The sequence below is a fragment of the Dysidea avara genome, chromosome 3 (genome assembly GCF_963678975.1).
Source record: "Dysidea avara chromosome 3, odDysAvar1.4, whole genome shotgun sequence".
Classification (NCBI taxonomy): Eukaryota; Metazoa; Porifera; class Demospongiae; order Dictyoceratida; family Dysideidae; genus Dysidea; species Dysidea avara.
This window is the reverse complement of record NC_089274.1, coordinates 46,601,987-46,613,199: the sequence shown is the minus strand read 5'-3', so window position 1 is coordinate 46,613,199 and position 11,213 is coordinate 46,601,987. Positions and strand designations below refer to the sequence as shown.

Genomic DNA, 11,213 nt, shown 5'->3' with positions numbered 1-11,213 from the left:
TGTATGGCTTCACCAATATAATTCTGTATCGTCATAATTATTATACCTAATAATTATTTAGTTGCATGTTATAATATTCTCTATATACTTTTCGTAACATTATTACGACTGTGAGACCGTGCATACCTCATTAGAAGAAAGAATGACACTAGGCTGATTGTTTTTGTCAGAACATGCACCCGTACAATTACTTTAATAGTGATGTGGTTATTACGCTTCATTTTCAGCTATGTTCAGTCTGCTGCACAGCATTGTAAATGAAAAACACTACAAAAGGGACCTCTGTAATCAATTCAATTACAACAGAAACCTTGGACAATTCCCCACAAATGTAGGGAAGCCATCATGCGGTGCTACCATGCATCAACCCGTGCACTGTCAGGAAAGATTAATGAAACACAAGGGAAACCACAGTTAAGTCCATGAAGCATGCATTGGATGTACTGTGGTATGCCAAAAGACTCCTGTTGGGCTGAAACAATGTCAAACAATCTCACAGAGTCTTTGTCTGTTTGTTTTAGCTTGGTTTTCAGGGGATGAGGATCAATTATTTCAGCTGATGTGTTTTTAGACCCCCAGTACAGTGCATGATACTGGCAGATCTTCTGGAGGGGATAAAATATTTCAGAGAGGTCCAAATATTTTAAGAAAAAAGTGGACCTGGGGGTCCATACAGTCTCATCATTATTATCGTTTATCGAGATAAAGTTGTTTTCACTTATCAAGATGTACCCTTGTCTGTGTGAAGTGCATGAGTAATGAATTTTGCTTGTAAAGCATGCATATGCTTCTATGTGGCTTTTGTGATCGGATATTGTATTTCATCAAGACTCACGGTAGTGAGTCGCGCGGCCAGTAAAGCAGAAACGCGCGCCGCAGACAATAAATGACGCGACCACTACGTGAGGATTTTACAAGAACGAACGTTCTCAAATTTGGCCTTCCTGTAATCCACCCGTCACTTACGCTATCTGGAGTTGAACTCATCGTGTCACTAGTAACTACCACACAAGCAGTGAAGCAAATCCATGCCGATTGTTTCGTGATCGAGATTGCCGACATGAAAGGGGACGTTTCATTTTTTTTTTTATTTTTTTTTTTATCGCATGCGGTTAGACGCAACCGCAGGTGTATGCCTTGCGTTCCTTTGTGCATTCCGAACATTGATCGCCCTGTTATCGCTTCAGTATTCACTCAATCACCTCAAGATTCACATCATCGATTTCACCATACATGATTACCCTACAGTCGTGATTTCAGCACCAAACGAAGTTTCAGTCGTCCTCAGTCGACCTAGAGGCCAAATACAAATCCCAGATTGTTGTTTTCCGCAATACTCGCTTGGCACGTAGGGCAATGTGTCTTTAAACTGTTCTGAAAGTTTCGTTCAGATTGAAACATTTGTTTTCGAGAATGGCTAGTTTGAAATTTGAATTTAGTCGCCCCCACGTCATTTGCTCTCTAAGAATTTTACTCGGAATTTAAAGAATGACGCAGAGCACAACTGCGGTCTCTGGGTATTGATGAACTGGCGCTCTATGTAGTTAATCAGTACATATAGCCACCAAGAAGTGTGCTGCCATAGATTATAGTCCATAGATATAGCTAATCTATGGTGCTGCATACCATCCTTCGTTTTGAAATTAGTCGCCCCCACATAATTTGTCCTCTAAGGGCGCGGCTTAAAGAATGACACAAGAGTACAACTGCGGTTACCAGTTGTTGACACAAGCTGTGAGTAATTAGCACATGTAGCTAGCTTAAAAGGAAGTGTGCAAAATCGCCTAATACAATTGTCACCATGCATTATTGCATTTTATAGCACCCCCACACAAAATTACACATGTAATTACAACATACAGAGGAGACACATGAATACCAAACACTTTTCACAACAATAATGTAAGAATTGTACAATAATGACTGTAATATAACTGCTATGCAAATGTTTTCCAGTGGCCCGCCATGGTAGCAAGTCTCACATGACGGCATGTATATTCATCCAAACACAATGGGAGTAACGAGTGAGTATGATGACAACAAGTTGGTATGACTCCATTTGTAGAATCCAGATGAGTGGGTGTGGCTCCAGTATGTCTAAACGGTTAACAAACATTCCTGTTATAAATACGTGCTAGAGTTGCAATATAATAGTATAGTATTTAAATGCAATAATACATAGTCTCCATTGCATCACTATCAAACGACACTAAGTGGAGGATATTGTTGCATCTCTAGTATGTACACTCTATCAGTACAACCTATCTTAATGGCCACTAGTATAGAAAGACAACCACTCTTGAAAAGCCAATTCCAATTGAGAATTTATACACTGTTACCTGCTGAATGAGTGAAGGTGGCAATAAACAAGTTCCACCGTAATTTATACACGTGATCTGATCCTGTATATTCTGTCAGTGGATGAGATCCACTTGGCCAGGACAAAATGTGACTCAAGTGCCCTGGATGATCCATACTCAACCAACTTATGACCCAGTGGCACAATGGAACTGACTATTTATAGAGAATACAATTACATTTATTTCTAAGATGTGTGGATGTGTGGACACATTACAACACATTACATGTACATACAAGACACGCTACGTACTGTTTTAGCATTTCAAGTCACCACATTATACACGTACCAGTCAACAATGCTTCATAGTGCCCATCAGTAAACCTGAAGAAAAGTTACGAAAAATAAAAATTTACATAAGTGCAATGAAACCTCATTAATATGGCAGGCTGTGGGACCAAAAAATTTGGCCTGAATAACAAGGTGGCCTTATTAATGAGGTCATAAGTAATGCTTAGCTATATTTGGGACCTACTAGAGGTGGCCAATATAATGAGGTGGTCTTATTAAAGAGGTGGCCACTAAGTGAGGTTTCACTGTACATATAGTTCACAATATTGTGAACAATATTAATGGTTAACAATATACACTGAAACCTGCAGGTCACTTCTTGTGGAAGATTGCTCTCTACACAAAATGACACATTCAGAGATTGTATTTAGATGGATGATACAGTAACGCATTGTGACTTCAATACTCGTGATGTGTCACTGCTAGGCAGCAACCATATACACGGCACTGCCACATCGCACTTGCTCGCACACACAATTTTGCTAACGATTTTACAAATTGATAATTAAGGGGTGTGGCAACTAGCTGTTTCCCTTCTGTACAAGTGGCCACCAAGACAGGTCCACTGTGGATGAAAGCCAGGCATTAGATATTTGGTATTTCATGTGTTGAAGACATTCCAGGGCTTCTGGTAGTCTCAAATCTCACCACAGTTTAACTCAGGCAGTGTTGTGGTCACCACTAAACTACTGGAATGCTGTGTTATGTTCATCTTATGCTTGGCTACTATATTGTAGAACTGAAATGGATACTCTGAAAAATATATCCTATGGATAATGACTTCATCACTTTCTTCATCAGGAGCTTATAAGGACCAACAGTGAAACTTTTTACACTTGGGGCTGACAGTCAACTGCCTATGTCTGAAGCAGTGCTTTTGGTGCTCTAACAGATTGGCTGCCCCCTTGCTGCCAGCACTCACTGTCTCATACGCTGTCATACACTAAATCCATCTCTATAGCCAGTTAGAACAGCATGCTTCTTACCTTTTCTTAAGGCCGCATAATGCAGCCACCTCTTTAAAAGGCAAGGTTAGAAAATTTTGTCCCTACGGCCTGAATAATGACCAGTTTTCACTGTACTATTAGTGATTAGTGATCATGGGGGATTATTTATTAAGATACTAAGATATACAAACGCTACAACCTCTAAATATAGCAGTAAATTTTTTACCCTGGTCCAATGTCTCATAATAATCGTGACTTCGTGAGAGACTCTACTGTGACAAATACATGTTTATCATGATATGTGCTAATCGCCTTTTTACAATTAAGTTTTACAACACAAATACATGTATAGTTAAACTCACCAATTGCGACTAAATCCCTTCAACACGAAAAGACAAATAATGAGACAACCTTGGAGACAACAGCCACACAAGCCTATTCTGGTGCGTTTATTTAGTAGTAATATAAATTTTAAAGGCGTTTATTTACAACAGGACATAATTACGCGCCCCTCTATTGTCTCTGTACATACTTGCCTTTTCTTTACTATTCTCATTTCATTTCACAAGATCTCTTGGCAGGGGCGTAGCTTCTTCACTTGAATTAGTCAATGCTTGAAGTAGATCGAGATACTCTAATAAAACAGTCACATTTCTACAAGTGCCATATTTTTATATTGTAAAGTCTGTAAGTAGCTAGTAATTTAAACTATACAATCCGATGCTAAGCAGAAGTTGTAACTATGTTAAATATTGATTGCTGTGTTCAGCGGTGGAGCAAGTAGTTGATATGAGGGGGGCTGGGCTGACCCAGACTTATTTCTATAGTTTAGTAAGGTGAGACCAAAAAAAAAAAAAAAAAAAAAAAAAAGGTCGCAACCAACTGACAAGAGCTTCCACCTCACCAGCTACCATTTCTAGCTGATAAACTACATAAAAATCCTTACATAGCTCGCTACACACTGAATACTTTATTAGAGTGACTGCTCTATTAGAGTATCTCGATCTTTATCACGGTTTTCAGCCCCACTCCAAGAAAGATAATTTCGGTGTGATATCATTCTGAGGGGGGGCTAAGCCCCCCCCTTTCCGCCGCCTATGGCTGTGTTACAGCTGTTTTGTGACTGCTCTAATAGAGTATCTTGATCGTTTCAATGCAGTACAAGATGAAAGGCAAAGTGTTGTTAAGGGTTTACTAGTTAAAATGGGTGTTAGTTGACTGCAGTTGCATGCCACTAACAGGGCCGTCCAGAGAAATTAGAGGGCCCAGGGAAAAGAGTTAAAGAGGGGCCCAGGGGCAAGGAAGGGTCTAGATCCTGACTGCTCTATTAGAGTATATCGATCTTTCTTTAAACAGGTATTCAAGTGGCCCCTTTCAGGCTGTGGTAGGGGGAAAAATACCCCAGTTACCCCCAATGTGGGCGGCCCTGGCCACTAAAATTACAGTTATATTTTAATATTCTGTCACTGTAATCTGGGGTTTCTGTCAAAACCATGGAAACTACTGACTCACCTACTGTTATCAACAGTGCATTGCTTATTCTAACAAAAAGTATTGAAATCCCATCCAAAAACAGCTTATAGCTGTAAAAAAAGTGCGCGTCCAAGTAAAGCAGAGTTAACTGCGACAAAAAGTAATGATATCATAATGCGGCCATGTGCGAGGTGTGCAAGTTGTAATATTAGCTAATCAGATAATACAATGTTATTGTTAAAGTGTTAATGAGAACTATGTGATGCTGCTAGTTTTGAAGTGTGTGAGCATCTTCATAAATGCCACATAAATTTAATTCTCAATAAAGCAATGTGTATAGATTCTCTGATAGTAATAAATAGTTTGAGTTTGGCCGCCTTTCCTGTATACAGCAATGCTACGAACAAAGGAAAGGTGGCCAAACTCAAACTATTTATTACTATCAGAGAATCTATACACATTGCTTTATTGAGAATTAAATTTATGTGGCATTTATGAAGATGCTCACACACTTCAAAACTAGCAGCATCACATAGTTCTCATTAACACTTTAACAATAACATTGTATTATCTGATTAGCTAATATTACAACTTGCACACCTCGCACATGGCCGCATTATGATATCATTACTTTTTGTCGCAGTTAACTCTGCTTTACTTGGACGCGCACTTTTTTTACAGCTATAAGCTGTTTTTGGATGGGATATATAATACATATGTGATCGGATTTGCGAAAAGGGGTCTTCCACACACATCCAATTTGCCAACTTTGACAATTGATAACTTCAGATTGGAAAGAGCTATTGCCTTGAAATTTGGACAGTGGTGATTTCTTTGTAGCTGAACTCTCTACAAGGTAATTTCTTCTAGCTGATCTCTCTACAGGGAGATTTTTTGTAGCTGAACTATCTACAAGGTAACTTCTTCTAGCTGATCTCTCTACAGGGTGATTTGTTTGTAGCTGAATTCTTTACAGGTGATTTGTTTGCAGCTGAGCTCTTTACAGAATGGTTTCTTTGTAGCTGAACTCTCTACAAAGTAACTTCTTCTAACTGATCTTTCTACAGGGTGATTTGTTTGTAGCTGAACTATCTACAAAGTAACTTCTTCTAGCTGATCTCTCTACAGGGAGATTTGTTTGTAGCTGAACTCTCTACAGGTGATTTGTATGTAGCTGAATTCTGTACAGGTGATTTGTTTGTAGCTGAATTCTGTACAGGTGGTTTCTTTGTAGCTGAACTCTCTAAAAGGTAACTTCTTCTAACTGATCTTTCTACAGGGCAATTTGTTTCTGGCAGGATTTTCTACAGGGTGATTTCTTTGCAGCTGAACTCTCTACATGATGGTTTCTTTGTAGCTGAACACTCTACAAGGTAATTTCTTCTAACTGATCTCTCTACAGGGTGATTTGTTTGTAGCTGAACTATCTACAAGGTAACTTCTTCTAGCTGATCTCTCTACAGGATGATTTGTTCGTAGCTGAATTCTGTACTGGTGATTTGTTTGCAGCTGAGCTCTTTACAGAATGGTTTCTTTGTAGCTGAACTCTCTACAAGGTAACTTTTCTAGCTGATGTCTCTACAAGGTAGCTAGTTTGTAGCTGAACTCTCTACATGGTGGTTTCTTTGTAACAGAACTTTCTACAAGGTGACTTCTTCTAGCTGATCTTTCAATAGGGTGATTTGTTTGTAGCTTCACTCTCTACAAGGTAACTTCTTCTAGCTGATCTCTCTACAGGGAGATTTGTTTGTAACTGAACTTTCTAAATGATGGTTTCTTTGTAGCTGAACTCTCTACAAGTTAACTTCTTCTAGCTGATCTCTCTGCAGGGTGATTTGTTTGTAGCTGAATTCTGTACAGGTGATTTGTTTGCAGCTGAGCTCTTTACAGAATGGTTTCTTTGTAGCTGAACTCTCTACAAGGTAACTTCTTCTAACTGATCTTTCTACAGGGCAATTTGTTTCTGGCAGAATTTTCTACAAGGTGATTTCTTTGCAGCTGAACTCTCTACATGGTGTTTTCTTTGTAGCTGAACTCTCTACAAGGTAACTTCTTCTACCTGATCTCTCTACAGGGTGACTTGTTCGTAGCTGAACGATCTACAAGGTAACTTCTTCTAGCTGATCTCTCTACAGGGAGATTTGTTTGTAGCTGAACTCTCTACAGGTGATTTGTTTGAAGCTGAACTCTCTAAATGATGGTTTCTTTGTAGCTGAACTCTCTACAAGTTAACTTCTTCTAGCTGATCTCTCTACATGGTGATTTTTTTGTAGCTGACCTCTCTTCAGGGTGATTTGTTTCTAGCTGATCTCTCTACAGGGTGATTTTTTTGTAGCTGACCTCTCTTCAGGGTGATTTGTTTCTAGCTGATTGCTCTACAGGTTGATTTGTTTGTAGATGAACTCTCTACAGGGTAATTTGCTTGTAGCTGAAATCTTACTTTATGTCTAGTTTGTAGCTGATCTCTCTACAGGGTGATTTGTTTGTAGCTGAACTCCTTACATTGTGTGTAGTTTCTAGCTGATCTCTCTACAGGGTGATTTGTGTGTATATAGATGATCTCTCTGCAGGTTGATTTGTTTTTAGCCGATCTCTCTACAGGTAATCTGTTTGTAGCTGAACTCTCTATAAGGTGATTTGTTTGTAGCTGATCTCTCTGCAGGTTGATTTGTTTTAGCTGAACTCTCTACAGGGTGATTGCTTGTAGCTGAACTCCTTACATTGTGTCTAGTTTCTAACTGGTGTCTCTACAGGGTGATTTTTTGTAGCTGAACTCTCTTCAGGGTGATTTGTTTCTAGCTGATCTCTCTACAGGTAGATTTGTGTTGATTTGTTCATTGCTGATCGCTCTAAAGGTAATTGATTTGTTGCAGTTGAACACCCTGCAAAGTGTTTTGTTTGTAGCTGATCACTCTAAAGGGTAATTTGTTTGTAGCTGAACTCTCTCCACAGTGATTTGTGTGTAGCAGAATTCTGTGTAACTGAATTCTCTAGAGAGTGACTTAATTTTAGCTGAATTCTCTACACAGTGCATGACTTGTTTATAGCTGAACTTTCTTCAGTGTGACTTGTAATGTTCTGAATCTCTATAGTGGTATATTTGCTTAACTCTCCACATGGTGACTGTCTTCTTGCTGAACTGTCTATAAGATTAACTGTTTGCAGCTGAACTCCCTACAGAATAACTTGTGATGTAATAAAATTCTATAATTGAGTAAATAAATTAGTCGAATGCTCTATTAGGGTGACTGTTCTATTAGAGTATCTCGATCTCGCATTTGCTACACGGAGTTGGCTTTCGAATCATAACTCAGTGGTTTGTAATCCGATTCTTCTGTACTACTGTAAGGACTTTCTATGAAGATTATTCCAGCTATTCACCGATTTTCAGCTCATTGCTCTAAGCGGTTTGCCTAGTAGGCGTGAAAACTAATACTTTTTTATTCATAAAAATCGATCGCGTAATTGTGACACAGGTTGGGTTTTGTGTCATATCTCCGTGGTCTTTATCTCGATTCCTTTCAAACCACCAAAAGGCACTCCTACGATGGTTACTCCATCTACATAGCAATTTTCAACTCATTCCATGAAGCGGTTTACCCTGTAGGCGTGACAACAAATCGATCTTGTTTTACGCGAATAATCGGTCATAACTCCTGAACCATTCATCGGATTTGTACCAAAGTTGATGCTAGGATTCGCCTTTGGACTCCCTTTCTGTGTGCCAAATTTCAAGGCGATCGGAGTACGCGTTTGCGTGTTATAGCAATTTTTGCAAGTGTGCGAAAAGACGAAGAAGAAGAAAAAAAAAACGAAGAAAAAAAAACGAAACTTTGGCAGCTTGTATCTCGGAAATGGCTGGAGCGATTTCCTTCAAATTTGGAATGTAGACTCCCTTGGCTGGCGGGCAACTGTGTAGCAAATTTGGTTCCAATCAGATAAGTGATCACCGAGATACAAAGGTGTGAAAAGTACGTATTCGTTCTTCCTGTCAATATACTCACGGTGTGGCGCGCCGGCTTCTTGGGCCGCACGACACACTACCGTGTGTCTTGATATTAGCTAATCAGATAATACAATGTTATTGTTAAAGTGTTAATGAGAACTATGTGATGCTGCTATTTTTAAGTGTGTGAGCATCTTCATAAATGCCACACAAATTTAATTCTCAATAAAGCAATGTGTATAGATTCTCTGATAGCAATAAATAGTTTGAGTTTGGCCGTCTTTCCTGTATACGGCAATGCTACGAACAAAGGAAAGGTGGCCAAACTCAAACTATTTATTGCTATCAGAGAATCTATACACATTGCTTTATTGAGAATTAAATTTGTGTGGCATTTATGAAGATGCTCACACACTTAAAAATAGCAGCATCACATAGTTCTCATTAACACTTTAACAATAACATTGTATTATCTGATTAGCTAATATTAATTTTACAACTTGCACACCTCGCACATGGCCGCATTATGATATCATTACTTTTTGTCGCAGTTAACTCTGCTTTACTTGGACGCGCACTTTTTTTACAGCTATAAGCTGTTTTTGGATGGGATTTCAATACTTTTTGTTAGAATAAGCAATGCACTGCTGATAACAGTAAGCGAGTTTCCATGGTTTTGACAGAAACCCCAGATTACAATGACAGAATATTAAAATATAACTGTAATTTTAGTGGCCAGGGCCGCCCACATGTGGGGGGGGTAACTGGGGTATTTTTCCCCCTGCCCTAGCCCGAAAGGGGCTCCTTGAATACCTGTTTAAAGAAAGATCGATATACTCTAATAGAGCAGTCAGGATCTAGACTCTCCTTGCCCCTGGGCCCCTCTTTAACTCTTTTCCCTGGGCTCTCTAATTTCTCTGGACTGCCCTGTTAGTGGCATGCAACTGCAGTCAACTACCACCCATTTTAACTAGTAAACCCTTAATAACACTTTGCCTTTCATCTTGTACTGCATTAAAACGATCAAGATACTCTATTAGAGCAGTCACAAAACAGCTGTAACACAGCAATCAATATTTAGCATAGTTAAAACTTCTGCTTAACATCGGATTGTATAGTTTAAATTACTAGCTACTTACAGACTTTACAATATAAAAATACGGCACTTGTAGAAATGTGACTGTTCTATTAGAGTATCTCGATCTACTTCAAGCATTGACTGATTCAAGTGAAGAAGCTACGTCCCTGCCAAGAGATCTTGTGAAATGAAATGAGAATAGTAAAGAAAAGGCAAGTATGTACAGAGACAATAGAAGGGCGCGTAATTATGTCCTGTTGTAAATAAACGCCTTTAAAATTTATATTACTACTAAATAAGCGCACAAGAATAGGCTTGTGAGGCTGTTGTCTCCAAGGTTGTCTCATTACTTGTCTTTTTGAAGGGATTTAGTCACAATTGGTGAGTTTAACTATACATGTATTTGTGTTGTAAAACTTAATTGTAAAAAGGCGATTAGTACATATCATGATAAACATGTATTTGTCACAGTAGAGTCTCTCACAATTATTACGAGACATTGGACCAGGGTAAAAAAATTTACTGCTATATTTAGAGGTTGTAGCGTTTGTATATCTTAGTATCTTAGTAAATAATCCTCCATGATCACTAATCACTAATAGTACAGTGAAAACTGGTCATTATTCAGGCCGTAGGGACTAAAAATTTCTGACTTAGCTTTTTAAAGAGGTGGCTGCATTTTGCGGCCTTAAAAAAAGGTAAGAAGCATGCTGTTCTAACTGGCTATAGAGATGGATTTAGTGTGTGACAGCGTATGAGACAGTGAGTGCTGGCAGCAAGGGGGCAGCCAATCTGTTAGAGCACCAAAGGCACTGCTTAAGACTTAGGCAGTTGGCTGTCAGCCCAAAGAGTAAAAGTTTCACTATTAGTCTTTATAAGCTCCTGATGAAGAAAGTGATGAAGTCATTATCCATAGGATATATTTTTCAGAGTATCCATTTCAGTTCTACAATACAGTAGCCAAGCATAAGATGAACATAGCACAGCATTCCGGTGGTTTAGTGGTGACCACAACACTGCCTGAGGTAAACTGTGGTGAGATTTGAGACTACCGGAAGCCCTGGAATGCCTTCAACACATAAAATACCAAATATCTAATGCCTGGCTTTCATCCACAGT

The 11,213-nt window shown here is 38.9% G+C and overlaps 1 long non-coding RNA gene across 2 annotated transcripts; it reads right to left on the bottom strand.

Moving 5' to 3' along the window:
• Positions 1-1,793: 1,793 nt before the first annotated feature.
• Positions 1,794-4,444, bottom strand: LOC136251305 (uncharacterized). 2 transcript variants are annotated; one of them, XR_010698997.1, is made up of 3 exons: positions 3,960-4,356; positions 2,612-2,683; positions 1,794-2,097 (listed from the first exon to the last, which is right to left on the bottom strand). It is a non-coding gene; the product is annotated as an uncharacterized lncRNA (long non-coding RNA). The 2 variants fall into 2 exon arrangements; XR_010698996.1 differs by having other exon boundaries at positions 1,794-2,683; positions 3,960-4,444.
• Positions 4,445-11,213: the final 6,769 nt, after the last annotated feature.